Consider the following 15820-nt stretch of genomic DNA (forward strand, 5'->3'; position numbering starts at 1 on the left):
TTCCCGCGCCGGCCCCCGCCGGGCTCCCGCCGGGGCCCCGAGCGGGTCGTCTCCCGGGTCCCGCCCGAGACTGTCCCCGGAGATGAGCGCGTGCTGCCGGTCCTCGAAGAACATGTCCAACCCGGGACTGGGGGAGGACGCGATCAAGGGGAACGTCTGGGGAGACAAAGATACAAAAAAACATATTTACTTTAATACAAAACAAAAGTAAAGCGATCTTCATAACTATATGAGGTCTATTACATGTACAAGTTACAGTACAACCGTAAAAACACACAAACAACTGTAAGAGGTGATTGATTGATTGATTGATTGATTGATTGATTGATTGATTGATTGATTGATTGATTGATTGATTGATTGATTGATTGATTCATTGATTGATTCATTGATTCATTCATTCATTCATTCATTCATTCAGGATGCCATCAATTGCAAAAGGAAACAAAGGTAATAAAAATATGTATTGAAACATGCAACGAAAGTACAGCGACGTTTACAGTGTTACACTAGACACTGCACACGGCCACAACAACAGTCTTAGAGTGCTATAATCATCTCTCGAGATGGAAGGATGCCATCCTGCTATAACTACACTACTGTTGTACTATATACTACTTTTAGTAGTTCTAGTATATTTTTTTACTACTTTTATTACGCTATCTTGTACTACACTATTTTGGTTGTTTTTTGTGCTAGATGTAAGGTCTACTTTAACTATCTACATCCTAGTGGATTACTATCTACATCCTATTGGATTTAGATAAACTTACGTACAAGTGTATGGATAAATCAACATGTTGATAATTAAAGCAGGATTGAATGTCCAAATCAAACAAATGTTGGACTGGTCCAGGTTACATTGTAGATAGCCTGGATACTGTCCCCCCGTGAGACGGTTTCTACGGCCTACACAGGCCAGCTCCTCGGCTCCTGAGAGCTAACATGTACAGTAACAGCAATACGCCCCCGAGGAAACTTTAGAAAACACGCATCCTTACATCGATAAGGAAAGGGATAAAACTAAAGACCTGTCTTCACATGAGAAAGAACAGGTTAGGTTGGGAAGGACGTGGTTACGGCGAAACTATGCCAAAATAAACAAAGATCAGACGGAAATACTGTAATTCCTGTTTTTTTTTCACGGTACTGTTATGTTCACTGTTTTCACTGTCACTTCTGTGCCGTGAACTTATCACTACAGTTAACAAGTAATTTCTGGACTTTCATTTTCCTGCACCTGTCGCCACCGTGAACATATAGTTCGGTGAACATGTCCATTTTTCTCAGACCGTGAAATTTTGGTACCGTGAACATAAAGTGAATTACAGATGCTTGTCAGGATTACTTAGGCCATGGCAAGTAACTTTTATGGATGACATCAGCGCGCGCATGAATTTTCGCCTGATTTTGGAGAAAAAAAAACAAGAAATTTTGTTGCCTTCTGACAGTGGTCAACATGCCGAAGATGTCTGTTGCCATGCTGGAACGTGGATAGCAGATAACTATGAAGAGAGGAGACAAGACAAGGCTCTGATTTAATGTTTTGTTCCTTACTTTGATGCAGTGATATGTGATATCAATGTTGGCCGTGTATATGTGATGTTCCCACTGAATCAAAACCATTTGTACAATAATTGAGTCAAAATTCTAAAATGTAGGAACCTTGTTTTTTTCGGCCCGCCTTGTTTTTTTTTTCGTCCGCTCGCATTAGATTTGGAGTCTGCGGAGGATGTCATCCATAAAATTCACTTGTTGTGGACTTAGTGGGAGGAATCCAGGAGAGACGGGAGCGGTATAAACTTCCCGGCACCTCTGACCCACCACTGACGTCACGCGTACGTCAGGTCACGTGATTTAAGCATTAGGTCATTCGAACCTGAAGAAGGGTTTAGTGGAATAGTCTCCATCAAACTGGCCAAAGTACTGTGAATATTTCACAGGGAATTAGGGTGAATACAAAAATAGGCTGAATTAGGCTAAAGTAGGGCGAATATTTCATCAGATAACTTCATCGGTACAGATCTGCCCGTCGGTTTAATAGGTCATTCCAGAAGGCTAGGGTTTAGTTAAATAGTCTCCACCAAATTGGCCAGAGTACTTGGAATATTTCTCGGTAAATTAAGGCAAAATTAGGGTGAATACTTAAGGTGAGTTAGGTTAAAGTAGGGCGAATATTTTATCACAGGACCTAGCCCGTACAGATCTGTCCGTCGGTTGCAAATTGCAACTCTATGGCTGGCTAACTGCTCTGGCCAATTTCTACTATCATTTTTTTCAGCTACCACGTAGTCTGGTGAGTTTTTGTACTCTCCAAGCAGAGGTTTGGATTTTGGCTTATTTTTGGCGTGTTTTTAGGCTTTTTATCGGGGTTTCTTTTTTGCACTGGAATCAAGGTTGTGTTTGCGTACAAAAATTCAGTGCAAACAAGAAGCACCGATATATAGTTAAAATGCTTAAAACACGCCACAAATAAGCCCCAAACCTCTGCTTGGAGAGTAGAGCTTTATGTCGAACCCATTGACAGCACCATTCCCACCCCAACAGCCCTGGGACTGAAAGAAACTCCCCAAGTGTAACAACTGACAAAACACAACGTCTGTTGGCACAGCAGGCGAGATGGCAGAAAATGAAAACACAGAACAAAAGAAACGCAACATTTGCAAAACTTAAAAGTGTTGAGGTGAAAAAAACATGTACCGTCGTTCCTTCAAACAAACACGAGTATTGTCTTGTAGCGATGTTCATAAGCTCAAAACTCAAACATACACAAACAGAGGAACTGTACATCGCTTAAGCAAGAACATTGCATAGTATAATTGCTCTGCTACACATCCAGGACCTTCCCACGACTAAATTTGCTCCCGAACACTCCTCAACCAATGTCGGCGCTGGGTTGGTAGTATCCTAGAAGTAAGAGTTATCCCAATTGGCGTGGCCAGATTTCTGTGTATAGCTCCAGTCCCTACTCTCCAAGTAGAGGTTTGGATTTTGGCTTATTTTTAGCGTTTTAGGGTTATTATCAGGCTTTCTGGTATCTTTTTTACGCGTTTGGTTCGCAAAAAAAAGCCCGATAAAAAAGCATAAAACACGTCTAAAACCCAAACCTCTGCTTGGAGAGTAGTGATTTCTAGTCTCCCTGAGTTGCGACTGAGTTTGTCTAGGTGACCGTTTGATGATGTGTATTGCATGTATAATGGTAATCAAGGACCCTTGGAGGGGGTGCTTACTTCATAATGGCGTCTATTGTACGCCGGCCACAAATCCGAATCTGATAAACTTTCATGAACCGCCTTTTCAACATAATAATTGTCATTAAGCTCGTTAAGTATGACAATACACCGGTTTGGCTTTTTAATTATCGCACCAGGGATTATTGTGAATAAAGGCAATTGTGGAAATAAACAGCAGTAAGGCGTTGTTTTCTTTGCATATTACTTTTAACTAACAGGAAATGCGTCTTCCGTGTTTAGGATTATATCATCAACTGTTAAATAATCTGTTTTCCTTTAGATAATGAATTGTAATAACAACTGTTATATATGCTGGATGCTGCTATAGAGATGACCACACTAGACCACGGCTTGGGCCAGACTGATGTGCAGGGACAGAGGTCCCTGTCCTTTATTGATACCAGATGTGACACCACATGTGTACAAGTCCTACCTCCTACACTGGCCCCCCTTCACAAAAGGTGTCGTCCTCGACACATATATACTGAGGGGCAGAAAAACAAAAACAACTAAAAAACAACTAACAGCAAACTACATCAAACAAATGCAACAGTGGCTAAACGCTAATCTATAACTAAAAGTGTTACCGCTGTAATAATAATGGCCACCGGAAAAACAACAATGATAATGGGTTTGAAATTGGGTCCATAAAGTAACAGGATGCTATTAATTAACTTGGGCAACAAAAAGCAGATGTGCACATGGTCTTTGGAATTTGATGGTAAGGGTAAGACGGACCGCTGCTATACAGTACATTTAAAGCACAATAATGAACGAACAACAGGCATAACAGTAACAATTCACATACAAAAAACAGCACCTTTGAACTTGCACAGCGGCAAAGTTCGCATTTCCTCGAGTACTCCCAAGCGTGGGGCAGTACGGGGACTTCCGGACCGTCACACAAGGACAGTGTGATCCGGGAACGCAAAATACATGATCTTCCTAGCAGAGTCGTCCCGTAGGCTAGCATTTCTACTAGGCAAGCATCATTCGCAACAAACACAAAAATACAAAGGCTAATACATGATCTTCCTAGCAGGGTCGTCCCGTAGGCAAGCATTTCTACTAGGCAAGCATCATTTGCAAGTAATCAAGTAACACAAAAGTACACAGGTTCAAGACGGCTTGGTCGCTTCCCGTAGGCGTACGATCGAGCAAGGGCAAACATAGAAAACATCACATATTGTGCAACAAGTCAACACCACAAGAGTTCATAGGTCTAAGAAAGTTCCGTGGGTAGAGACACAGTACTCAGAGTTCGCAGCAAAGATCAAGTAGGTCACGTCATGTTAGAAAGTCAGTTCCTATACTCATGATGGGGTCGGTCGTCTGCGACACGAGGGCTGCCTGGAGTCAGCGGGCTGGATTCCGCGGTCGGTCGGCGGTCGGGACGCGGCGACGTGGCACAGGCTGCTCGGGCCGGAAGGTGACGGCATGGCACGGTCTTGGGCAGGGTTGCATGGCTGAGACAAATGGCAGGTTCACGGCAGGCCTGGTGCACGGGAGCAAGGCTGGGTAGAAAAGAGGTCGTGGCACGTAGGGGTAGCGTCGACGGATTCTTAGTCGGTTTGGCCGGTACGGAGCGGCGGTCTGGTTTGTCGGGCGGCATGGCGGCTGGCTGTCAGGGGTCGAGTCGGTGTGGCCGGGTAGCGGGCTGGCGGGTCGGGCAGCATGGTAACGATGGCGGCGGTCGATCGCTGCTTAGCCGAGGTCAGGGATGCTAGTCGGGCGGCATTGTCGGTATGGCGTGGGTTGAGCGCTCGAAAGCGCTGTCCGCTGCCACCAAGTGTTATATATGCTGGATGCTGCTATAGAGATGACCACACTAGACCACGGCTTGGGCCAGACTGATGTGCAGGGACAGAGGTCCCTGTCCTTTATTGATACCAGATGTGACACCACATGTGTACAAGTCCTACCTCCTACACAACGACTTCCTTCCTAATGTCGTAAGACCCCGTCATACAAAACCGACCATGGCCTCCCGACCTTCCCTTAGCCTCTATCAGGCTTCAGAATAGATATAAGTCAAACCCTTCAGGCATAGTTTTAGACATAGTTCTAGTTCTAGACAGCTACCTTTATCATTGTAGGCTTTAGTTATTTTATACTCTATTTCTTTGCTCTCTTATGTTTTGTAATTTGCAATTAGCCTCCGGGCACGAATTTGCAATAAACTTTTCAATAATGATATTGACCAATTTTTAGATATCATTCCAGAGGAGTATCGGCACTGTTTGACCCTCCAACGGACCAACTCCAGTGGCATCGGCTCTTGGGCCTGGTGGAGGCTAGAGACTCTGGGAGGCGGCTGGAAAGAGTAGAAATCGGCCAAATAGAGAGATAACATGCCAAGGGATTTGTCTCCTGGGAGAGAACAGTTCGGGTGCGGCAAATTAAACTGTTCTCTCACCGCGGACTAACTACCCTGACATGTTATCTCTCTATTTGGCCGATTTCTACTGTTTCCAGCCGCCTCCCGAAGCCTGGTAGAGACTAGCTAGAGACTAGCTTTACTGTTCGTACATGCGCGACGTTTTAGTCATCGGCCGGCCTGAAAATGTGGAATTCCTTCTATTTTCCAAGAAAGCCGCCGCGCTTCGCTTCATCCACACAGAAAACTCATTCACGGATGTCGTTCTTTGATCCGAGGCGAAATTATCCGTATTCAGGGTTGTCAGGGGGGCAGAAATTTCACGGGTGTGTTACGCTAGAAGATAATAATACGGTCTTTTCTATGCCCCTGTCTCTCCCTGTCCACAAATGCAGAGTGAAAAGCATTGTCAATATTCAATCCAGGCTAATTTCATTACGGTACACGCTAGGGTAGATCAGACTCCCCGTGTTGGTAAGAAAAATACCAGAAGTTGGTCAAACAGGGGGCACAATTTATCATGAATCCAGAAAGGGGACATTACTTGACACAATGGATCAAGAAGCTTCGCCAAACCCTAACAAATTTGTCATAGGGGTGCCCATGTGTAACTTTATGGCCGGCAAACTTCGCTGGCAAATTATTTACCCTATTTGTAACTCCTACTTCTCTACTATTGCGTCTTTTAGTCCTTACTCTCAGTGAGTCAAGCTTGTTTCGACCATTGGTGTTTCTGACTTGTAATACGGAATGAACGAATGAAAGAACTTGATTGCTCAACAATCGTACATGATAGAAGAGATACCCAAAGTTAGCTAAGTACATGTACGTAGAAGTGATCTCTTAGCACGGAGCAAATTCACTTTACGAAATGGCTAATTTCTAGCATTTTTGACAGCCGGTTAGCCGTTGAACTCAATATGTCTTTTTGATTTCCGATAAAACCACACCAAAAACTGTGCACAAATTTCAACACACTGGCAAACAAACTAATTTCGTCTGAAAATGCATATCGATAATCCGGAACAGTCCCCGGCAACCTGCGGCGAACGCTATTAAACCTGAAGGTCAATGACAAGGTTAACGCGGCTGCCGACAGAGCCGGAGCGACAGTCGCCAGAAATCCGCGCCAACTTCTCACAACTACGGACCAACAAAACACTCGAAACAGCAGCAACCTCGTCAAAGGAGTCTAGTCAATATACCAGACTAAAAAATCGGGTTCAAAAACAGTAAAATTTATCCGAATAGGGTAAAATAATTGGCCTGGCCACCGTAGAGTTCATCCGTATAAATGGTGGACCCCCTTTAGCTAGGAAGACCTTGTGGAGGGTAAGAATAGTCTAAATAAGACATTTAGGAAGCTAGGAAAGTAGTAAAAACTTGGCAAACTAGAAATCGACGATTTGAGACCTCCGTGAAGTATTAGGAGTTTTGACAGTGAATTTCTTGTTTTATTCGCTGAATTGTGAATTTCTGTGATTCTGTACATAGACTCTTACGTTGGTTCTATTAAATTGAGGACGTCCTCTTGGCCTGCTTATATATATATATATATATATATATATAATTAGAGATCATTTTGACCTCTAGTTCGACCTTCCTGTCAGTCTGTGGTTACATAATCTCCTCCTAGTTGGTTTGACTCTACTGTATTCAAATATAGCTGCCGAGTCTCTTTCGTCCTTTCCTCAATTAAGTAGCTATTTGCAGAGGTGGAGAAAGAGCCTCACCAGCTTAGTAGGTTTGATTGAAAGGCTACAGTTTTCACGGAGTTTACAATTATCTCCCAAAAAAGAGCTCACCAAGAAACCTGCTACGAGGCTAGCCTGTAGCTTGTTAAGCTGGTAGACCCGGCCTGTGTTTAACCTGATGTCATCCCGACGGCTGCTACGAGGCTAGCCTGTAGCTTGTTAAGCCGGCGAAACCCGTGAGAAACCTGGCTACCCCCACCCATTGCCCTAGGACTTTCACGAACAAACGACGGACGGATCAACTTATTAAAAACACCGGCCGCAGTCACGGACATTCCCCGCCGGTTGTTGTTGGAGATTGTCAGGATAAACCAGGGGTGCCGAGTATACAGTACAATTTTACGGAATACGGTGCAAATGTATTAGTATAAAGTGCAATTTTACTAGTATACAGTGCAATTTTACTAGTAAAATTCCGTACTCCGTAAAATTGCACAGTATACTAATACGATTGCACTTCATTCCGTAAAATTGCACTGTATACTAATAGAATTGTACTGTATTCCGTAAAATTGCACCGTATTCCGTAAAATTGCAGTGTATTCATTCAAATTGCACTGTATACTCTGGCACCTCTGTATACCGACCGACGGGACAGGCTAAAGACGGCAGCCGGCTTGTATTTAAGGGTATCTAACAGCCTCCGGTGTTACGGGCTTATCACTGGGGTGTCTGGATACTTCCTGTGGCTTCGTGTTCAAGCAGATGCAAGGATCCTATAATGCTACTCCCCATTGAAGCAGATGTTTATTTATGCATATATGATTTGTCGATGAAGTTTAGACGTCTAGGTTATGAGATACACAATGAAATTGTTACTCAAGCGGAATAGATTTTGAAAACTGTCAAACGTCCCAAGTAGCATCCACTACTTTTTCGTCAGTTACCTGACTACTTTTCGCCGGTAAATTTAGTGGATGCTACTTGAAACGTTTGACAGCTACGTTGCTTGAGTAACAATTTCCTTGTATATTTTTGACGATTTTTGACGTGTTTTATGCGTTTTCATCGGACTTTCTTTTTTGTACTGGTATTTTTTAGCCTGGTAAATGGAGACTTCCTGGCCAATTTGATAATGTCTTTGCAGCCACCGAAAGATCTGCTTGAAGATTTGACTTGTAGACACTCATAGAATTCACACACAAACCGAGGACTCGAATTCTGTGTTTATTTTTTTGTCCAGCCGTTCCATCTGCGGTGTGCGGCTGAAACAGGTGCAGGTTTGGTGACAACAAGGCCAGAATACACATCCAACTGCGGTCTGATCGGCCCTAACACATACAGACTGAGATTTACATGACTTGTTTTGCATGTGGAGTAATTCGGTAGTCTCTTCCAGACCGCTTGGAGTGCTGAAACAACTGTAGAAACAGAGCTGGGGTCATTCCCGGTCATTGGAGTAGAAGGTTGAACAATTTTGACTCCTCTGGTGGCCAATTTCTGCTTCCTCTGTCTTCATAAAAGAAGTCAAATCCAGTAGTTTTTAAGAGTTAACAATAGTTCCTTGTGTATTAATTACCTGTTCTTATGCCGAATGTTTTTCTGTACTTGCAATTAGCCCTCGGGCATGAAATTGCAATAAAACAATTATCAAAACATATAAATTCGCTGTGGAACTAGTACCAATGACGTGTTGGAAGTTGGAAGATTGTTATATCACTTTTGATGTGTCCTGATCCATTACAAACACCCACGGTTCTCTAAACAATACAAGTTTACATACGCTTTTTCTCTTATTAAGCCATATCGTGATTGATGAAAACAAGACAGCTTCTGCTGTTGGTTACTAATGATATAGATCTTTGGTGGAGATAGGAAGGGACATAGATCACTTTTGACATCTCCTAATCTGTTAAAAACTGTTAGAAACACCCACACTTCTCTAACAAGCTAAGATCGCTTTACATACGCCTCCTCTCTTATTGTGAGACATACGTTCAGACGAAAACGGACAACTTCCTTTTTGGTGACTGTGATAGTCACTAATGATAGCGATCTTTGGTGTAGAATGGAAGAGAAACAGATCACTTTTGACATATGTCTTAATCTGCTAAAAACACCCACACAAGATGACTTTACATACTCTTTTTCACGTATCTAAGCAATAAAGTTCATTCATTATAATATATCGCGAATGATATCATGTGGGCGAAAATGGACAACTTCCTCTTGGTAATTGTGTTAGTCGCTAATGATAAGAATTACTCAATTAGATAACTTTCCATACGTCCTAATCTGTTACAAATACCCACACAAGATGACTTTCCATACGATATTTCTCTTATCGTGAGTGTCACTGAGTGATATCGGGGCGAAAACGGACAACTTCCGGTTTGATGATTGTGTTAGTCACTACTAATGATACAGACCTGTGGTGTAGATTGGAAGAGAAAGTAATATTTTTGGTGACAGACGGTGGAGATTGGAGGAAAAACAGATCATTTTCATGATTGTGTTAGTCACTAATTATACAGATTTGTAGCTGAGATTGGAGGAGAAATTAATCTTTTTGCTGACAGCCCGTTACTGAGTTGTGGCTCCGGTGGTGGGTCATGTTTACACGCACTTGTCAGACCTACGATGTCAGAGTGACACAAACCAGAAGTTCGGGTACTATACATCAAAGTATCTCCACGCGTCTAAGGGACGAGCCTTTGGAACAAAGAAATCTTAAGATGGGTTCCTTGTCGTTCTAAGAGCACAGAAATAAGACGGCGGACATTTTCCAACAAGTCGTAATCTCTAAGCAACTGTTGGAGATTTCAATCGTAATGCCTCCTAATTACTCCGTACTATATATCAAAGTATCTCCACACGTCTAAGGGACGAACCTTGGAACAACGGAACCTTAAGACGGGTTGCTTGTCGTATTTAAGAACACATATAAGACAGCAGACATTCAAAGAAATATCAAACTCTACCACTGGATAAAAAAAACGGAGATAACTTCCGGACGTTTCATTTAGTATGTCACTCGAAAGTTATCTCCATTTTTTATCCAGTGGTAGAGTTTGATATTTCTTTGAATATTGTATTATCTGGATGTCTTACCTTCATATCAACGTAATCAAGACAGCAGACATTTCCCAATAATCTCAAGTCGTAGTCTCCAAGCAGATGTCATTAGATTTCAATCGTAATGCTTCCTGATTGCCTCAGCTGTTTTTCTGACACGCTATTAAGGAAGTGTTAAGTAAAAGAAATAGAAACGGCTCAGTCAAAAACTTGACATTCCTCCCAACATCTGCTTGAATATCGTTGTTCTTCCAAAGGTCTTTGAAGTGTTTACGTAAAGAACAGGTCAGCCAGAAAACCTTTACGAACTTTCCTCCTAACACTAACAGTTGCTTCTTGTTGCCGACCCCAAATATGTGACAGCTAGCTCCCTCTGACGTCATTAGAAAATAATACTAGTAGTCTCTAACTGTAACAGACCCCAACGGGTCAATGGAAAATTGTATACTGAATTATGTACTCGTATGACCTGCAGAACTTCTCTGGCATATCATTCAATCTTTTTGCCAAAGTTCTACTATTTTATTTTTGAGCAACCAATTGGGGTCTGATTGAGACTATTAAATTTGAAAACACAACGCAAAGAATGTTTTGACGTGAACACAGTTTACAGTCTACGAAGGACCTGATTTAACGCCCTCGACCCAGTGTGCATTGTATAGCTATAGATAGGTGGTAATATTGTACATAGTGAGTGACAGATATTAGTATTACGTTACGTACAGGACATAGCCTGGATGCCAGACTCCACAGCACACAAGGCCCAAAGTTTGTTATCCCCTGCACACTGGATAACGTTGGACTAGTGTAGCCTCTACCAGGCTTCCGGAGGCGGCTTAAAAGAGTAGAAACTACGGCAAACTGTACTCTCCAGCGGACCAACTACCCTGGCATGTTTTCTCTGTATTATTTGGCCGATTTCTACTCTTTCCAGTCGCCTCCTGAAGCCTGGTAGAGGCTAGGGCCTAGTGTGTTAGCTGTGGGTCTGGCATCCAGGCTATGCCCTGAACGTAACGTAATATCTGTCACTCACGGCGTACCGAATTACTACCCATCTATAAGTAGACATACAGGACGGTGTTCAGTGACAGTCGTGTCCTTGTCACTCACTCCTGAGCGATAGTACGTGCGCACCCTCTACCACTAGCACTGTCCTGAAAACGGGCCCACATCCAGACCGCCAGCATTGCTGGCTTTTCCCCTGACGCGATTCCCTTACTATTTATACAGATAACATTTTCACAGGCAGCAAAAAGCTTCCGATGGCTATGGTGGCAGAGGGAGAACTGCTGTGCATGTGTGTAAAGCACCGACCTTGTTTCTACCTCGTCCTCTTCTCCCTCCTTTCCCGCGTTCTCTCCTCCTTTCCTCCCGCTCTCTCTTTCTCTCTCTCCGTTCCTCCGCGTCCCCGACCACCAACGGGACCAGAAAAACGGCCAGAAAAAACAAGACCACAGGAATCCTCATGATTACGCTGCAGCGGCGACCTCTCCGGTCCAAGTTTAAGTAACACCGTAGCGAACTGTTGTAAACAACAGGCGACGACTGGGCGCTAAAGACGTGCAGATATGACAAACTTGTCGGAAATGACGGGGGCGGGATGGCTGGGATGGTTTCTCGGGCTTCGCTCCCGGGTCTGTTTCCGTCCTAGCGTGCGGAGAGAGAACCAGGAGAACCTCCGTAATTCCACGGGCAACTTTAAATTACTTCCCTGTTTCGCGTCTCTCACTAACAGCTGCGACAAAAATGCAGAAATTTTTCCTGCTGTTTTGATTTAAAATTTCTCAACTTGTTCAAGGTATCAAAATGATCAACAAGTAAAATTGACTACTACTAGTTCTCCGTCCTAGGTGGGTAGTTTTGAGGATCTACTATATGTATATGTGAAACCTACTATAGCTTCGTGTGTGGTTCTCCACTCTAGAACGTAAACACCCTATCCCTGTGTGTTCTATCTACGTACTTTGCAGTTTAGATTTCTTTATCTATGTTTGTATAACGTCTGTATTTGTGGGTCTGATCTACTACCAGTTTCGACTGCCTTGTTGACCCGTGTACTGATGTGTTGTCATTCCACAATAAAGTAAAGTAAAGTAAAGTTCCGCAGCAGATTCTTTCGCAATAACTGGGCCCGTCTGTACATATAGTCATACATGTATTATTCTTTTACTGATGTAATTGTGTGTGTATTTTATATGTATGTTGTATATGGGCGAGTTATGCCTGAAGTAAAGAAATAAAGTAAAGTAAAGTAAAGTTCGTGTTTTGCAGCTTTGCGCGCTGCAGGAGTGAGAACCAGCTAAATGATTGGTCGCGCGGGGAAAAGAAAACAGCAGATGCGCCTTTGTGCCCCCAGAGCAGGCCTGGGAGCGTGACGAATTTGTGGGATGTACCACTGATATCCAGGGGGTGTTTTTCTTAATCTTCTTTTATTCTATCACTGTTATGAGTAGTATATAGTATGTAGGTAGTATATAGTATTTTTGTAATATATAGACTCCTAGCCAAGGGGTGCTTTTTTATCTTATTTTATTCTATCACTATTATGGATTGTATATAGTGTGTAGGTAGTATACAGTATTGTTGTAATATATAGACTCCTAGCACTTAGCATTAGAATATAGCGTTCCAGTATGTAATACTCAACTCAAAGTTTTTATTTCAACCTCTTGTGCATTTAGCCCATCTGCGCAAAACCATGCAATAAAGATTCAGTGATTAAAAAAACTATTAATAGCATCTTGTATAGATGTAGAGTTGTGTGACTTTCACAAAGTTACTCTACGAAAGATAAATATAACAAAATCTAGTTTACTATTTCTATAAAAATTGTACAAAGTTTTAAACCTCTTTGGTTAGATGCTTGGCTGTATCCTAGGACCTACACATTCCGATGCACAACAAAACGCCCCCTGACCCTGAGTGGTCTCGTCCATAACGAATCAGGTTATGAATAAGAGGTAAGATTACCCCCTATTACCCCCTGTGCGGGGTAGATGCGGGCTCGACAAGAAACATTTGCATGGGCCGGTGAAACAACATGTTGCCGGCCTTCCCTAAGGCCACACCAAGTAAATTTTATGGATGACGTCCTTTGGAGACCCTATATCTAATGCGAGAGGGCGAAAAAAAACAAGAAGAGAGCCCTAAAAAACAAGATGCCTAGATTAGAAATATACTAAGAGACGACAAATAATTAGGACACAAATTGAATGAGGTGACACAGATTAACAAGCAAGAAGTCTTTTATTCATCATCAAAACAGCTATAAATCAGGTGGAACAGCAGTTGTCGTCCTGTCCTGTTTCTTTCACATTTTTGCAGGCCTGCAGAAACAAAGCATGGTCATAGTTATAGGAAGCGAAATTTCTTGTTTTTTTTTTCTTCTAGGAACAGGCCAAAATCAATGCGCGCGTGGACGTCATCCATAAAATTTACTTGGTGTGGCCTAATCTCCAAGCAGATGTTTATGACTGGTTTATTGAAATCCCAAAAGGCACAGTATCGCAGAAGCCCTTGACAGGGGGACTGATCTTTTACAAAACTACAGCTGCAGTAACTGCTAGTGTACAAAAACCACAATCCACATAAAGTCACTTGCCACTTATAAGATATAACGTGCTGGTTAAAATATTACATTTTACTTAATAATCAAGTAGAATTCTAGAGACCAATATAGCATTTATAAGTAACCGGTCCCATATAAATTAATCGGTCACATACGAGGCACAAGTCACAAACATCAATTTAAAATGTTGAGGTAGAAGCCTGAGTTTTTTCGACTGTCGGAGAATCCAGATTCGTCCTCCACCCCAGCAGATTTCTGTGAAACTGCAACATTTTTTTTTTCTAAGTATTGACCTTGGTATTATTCTAAAGTAGACCTAATATCATGATTCTTGGTTAGTTGATTGTTCTGTAATTTGGGCACCAGGAACAACTGTAATGCCCTTGCAGCTTTCTCTGGAACTGCAGGTGTGTTTTATGAAAGATTATTTAAGAAGTAAGAGCTGTATTTCGCTCACTCACTCACTGTGTCGAGCTTCCCTCGGTTCCAATGCATTTATGCAATTATTTCAATTATAATTTCAAGAATTCCAATTATTTCAAATTAATGCTTCGATTCCTTGCCCTGCTAATGTACCAGTACCTCCCATATGGTCTAGTGGTTAGGATTTGGCGCTCTCACCGCCAAGGCCCGGGTTCGATTACCGGTGTGGGAATGCAATCTTTTTCCTCCTAAAAATTTCATTACTTACTAGTACTTTACCAGTTACGATACCGTCCCTTAAAAACACACTGGTCCCCTAACCAATGAATGAAACCTTTTATGTTGTAGTTTCCGCTGTAGTTTAATGCCGATAGGCTGTAGTCTCTACCAGGCTTCGGGAGGCGGCTGTTAAGAGTAGAAATTGGCCATATAGACAGATATTAAACATGTCAGGGGAGTTGGTTCGCTAAAGAGTACGTAGTTTGCGGCAAACTCTATAGCGAACCAGCTAACAAACACCTCTGACATGTTATCCGTCTATATCAGTATATGGCCAATTTCTACTCTTTTCAGACGCCCCCAAAGCCTGGTAGAGGCCAGATAGACCGTACTGTATCCACACAGAGGACACAGCCTTTCTGTTCAATTCCTAATACTTTCATCTCTGTTTGATTTTTATCAGTCCAAACCTATGAAAGGAGAGAAGATGAGCTGTCAATGTCAGAAAGGCTGATTCATGCCCTGATCCTGACGGTAGAACAAGCGGAAGTCTTTTCCTTGATCTTGTGGGAAAAACAGACATCTTGTTTCATAGCCTCTTCCAGGCTTCAGAGGGGGTAAGAAAGAATAGCCCTGAAAAAAAACAAGCCCTGAACAAGCGGACGTCTTGTCCTTGAACTTGTGGGAAAAAACAGACGTCTTGCTTCATAGCCTCTTCCAAGCTCCAGAGGGGGTAAGAAAGACTAGAAAGGCCAACATTTGCTTCGGAGCAAATGTAATATTTCACTCCATCTCCCTCCCCATACAAAAATAGAAGATTCTGAATAAATCATACTGCAATCATACAAGGACAAGCTTTTTGAATCTCGACAGATATTTACAAAAATGGCACTTGGCCATTATCTCCCTTTTTTTTACAAAGATACAACGACAAGCACTTTAAATCTCGACAGCTTTACTTTACACTTATCTCAATTTCAAAGTTACATATTGCAGGTATCTAAATACTACTAATGACGAAATTGCAACTACTACTAACGGTAGCAAAATTTTCACGGTCTGAGAAACATGGACATGTTCACGGAACTATATATTCACGGTGGTGACAGTTGCAGGAAAAAGAAAGTCCAGGAATTATTTCCTAACTGTAAAGATAAGTTCACGGTACAGAGGTGACAGTGAAAACCGTGAACATTGACCTCCTGCTTGCGTTACGTTGCGGTACAGTGAA

This window comes from Branchiostoma belcheri, unplaced genomic scaffold (genome assembly GCF_001625305.1).
Source record: "Branchiostoma belcheri isolate BF01 breed outbred unplaced genomic scaffold, Haploidv18h27 scaffold78, whole genome shotgun sequence".
Taxonomy (NCBI): domain Eukaryota; kingdom Metazoa; phylum Chordata; class Leptocardii; order Amphioxiformes; family Branchiostomatidae; genus Branchiostoma; species Branchiostoma belcheri.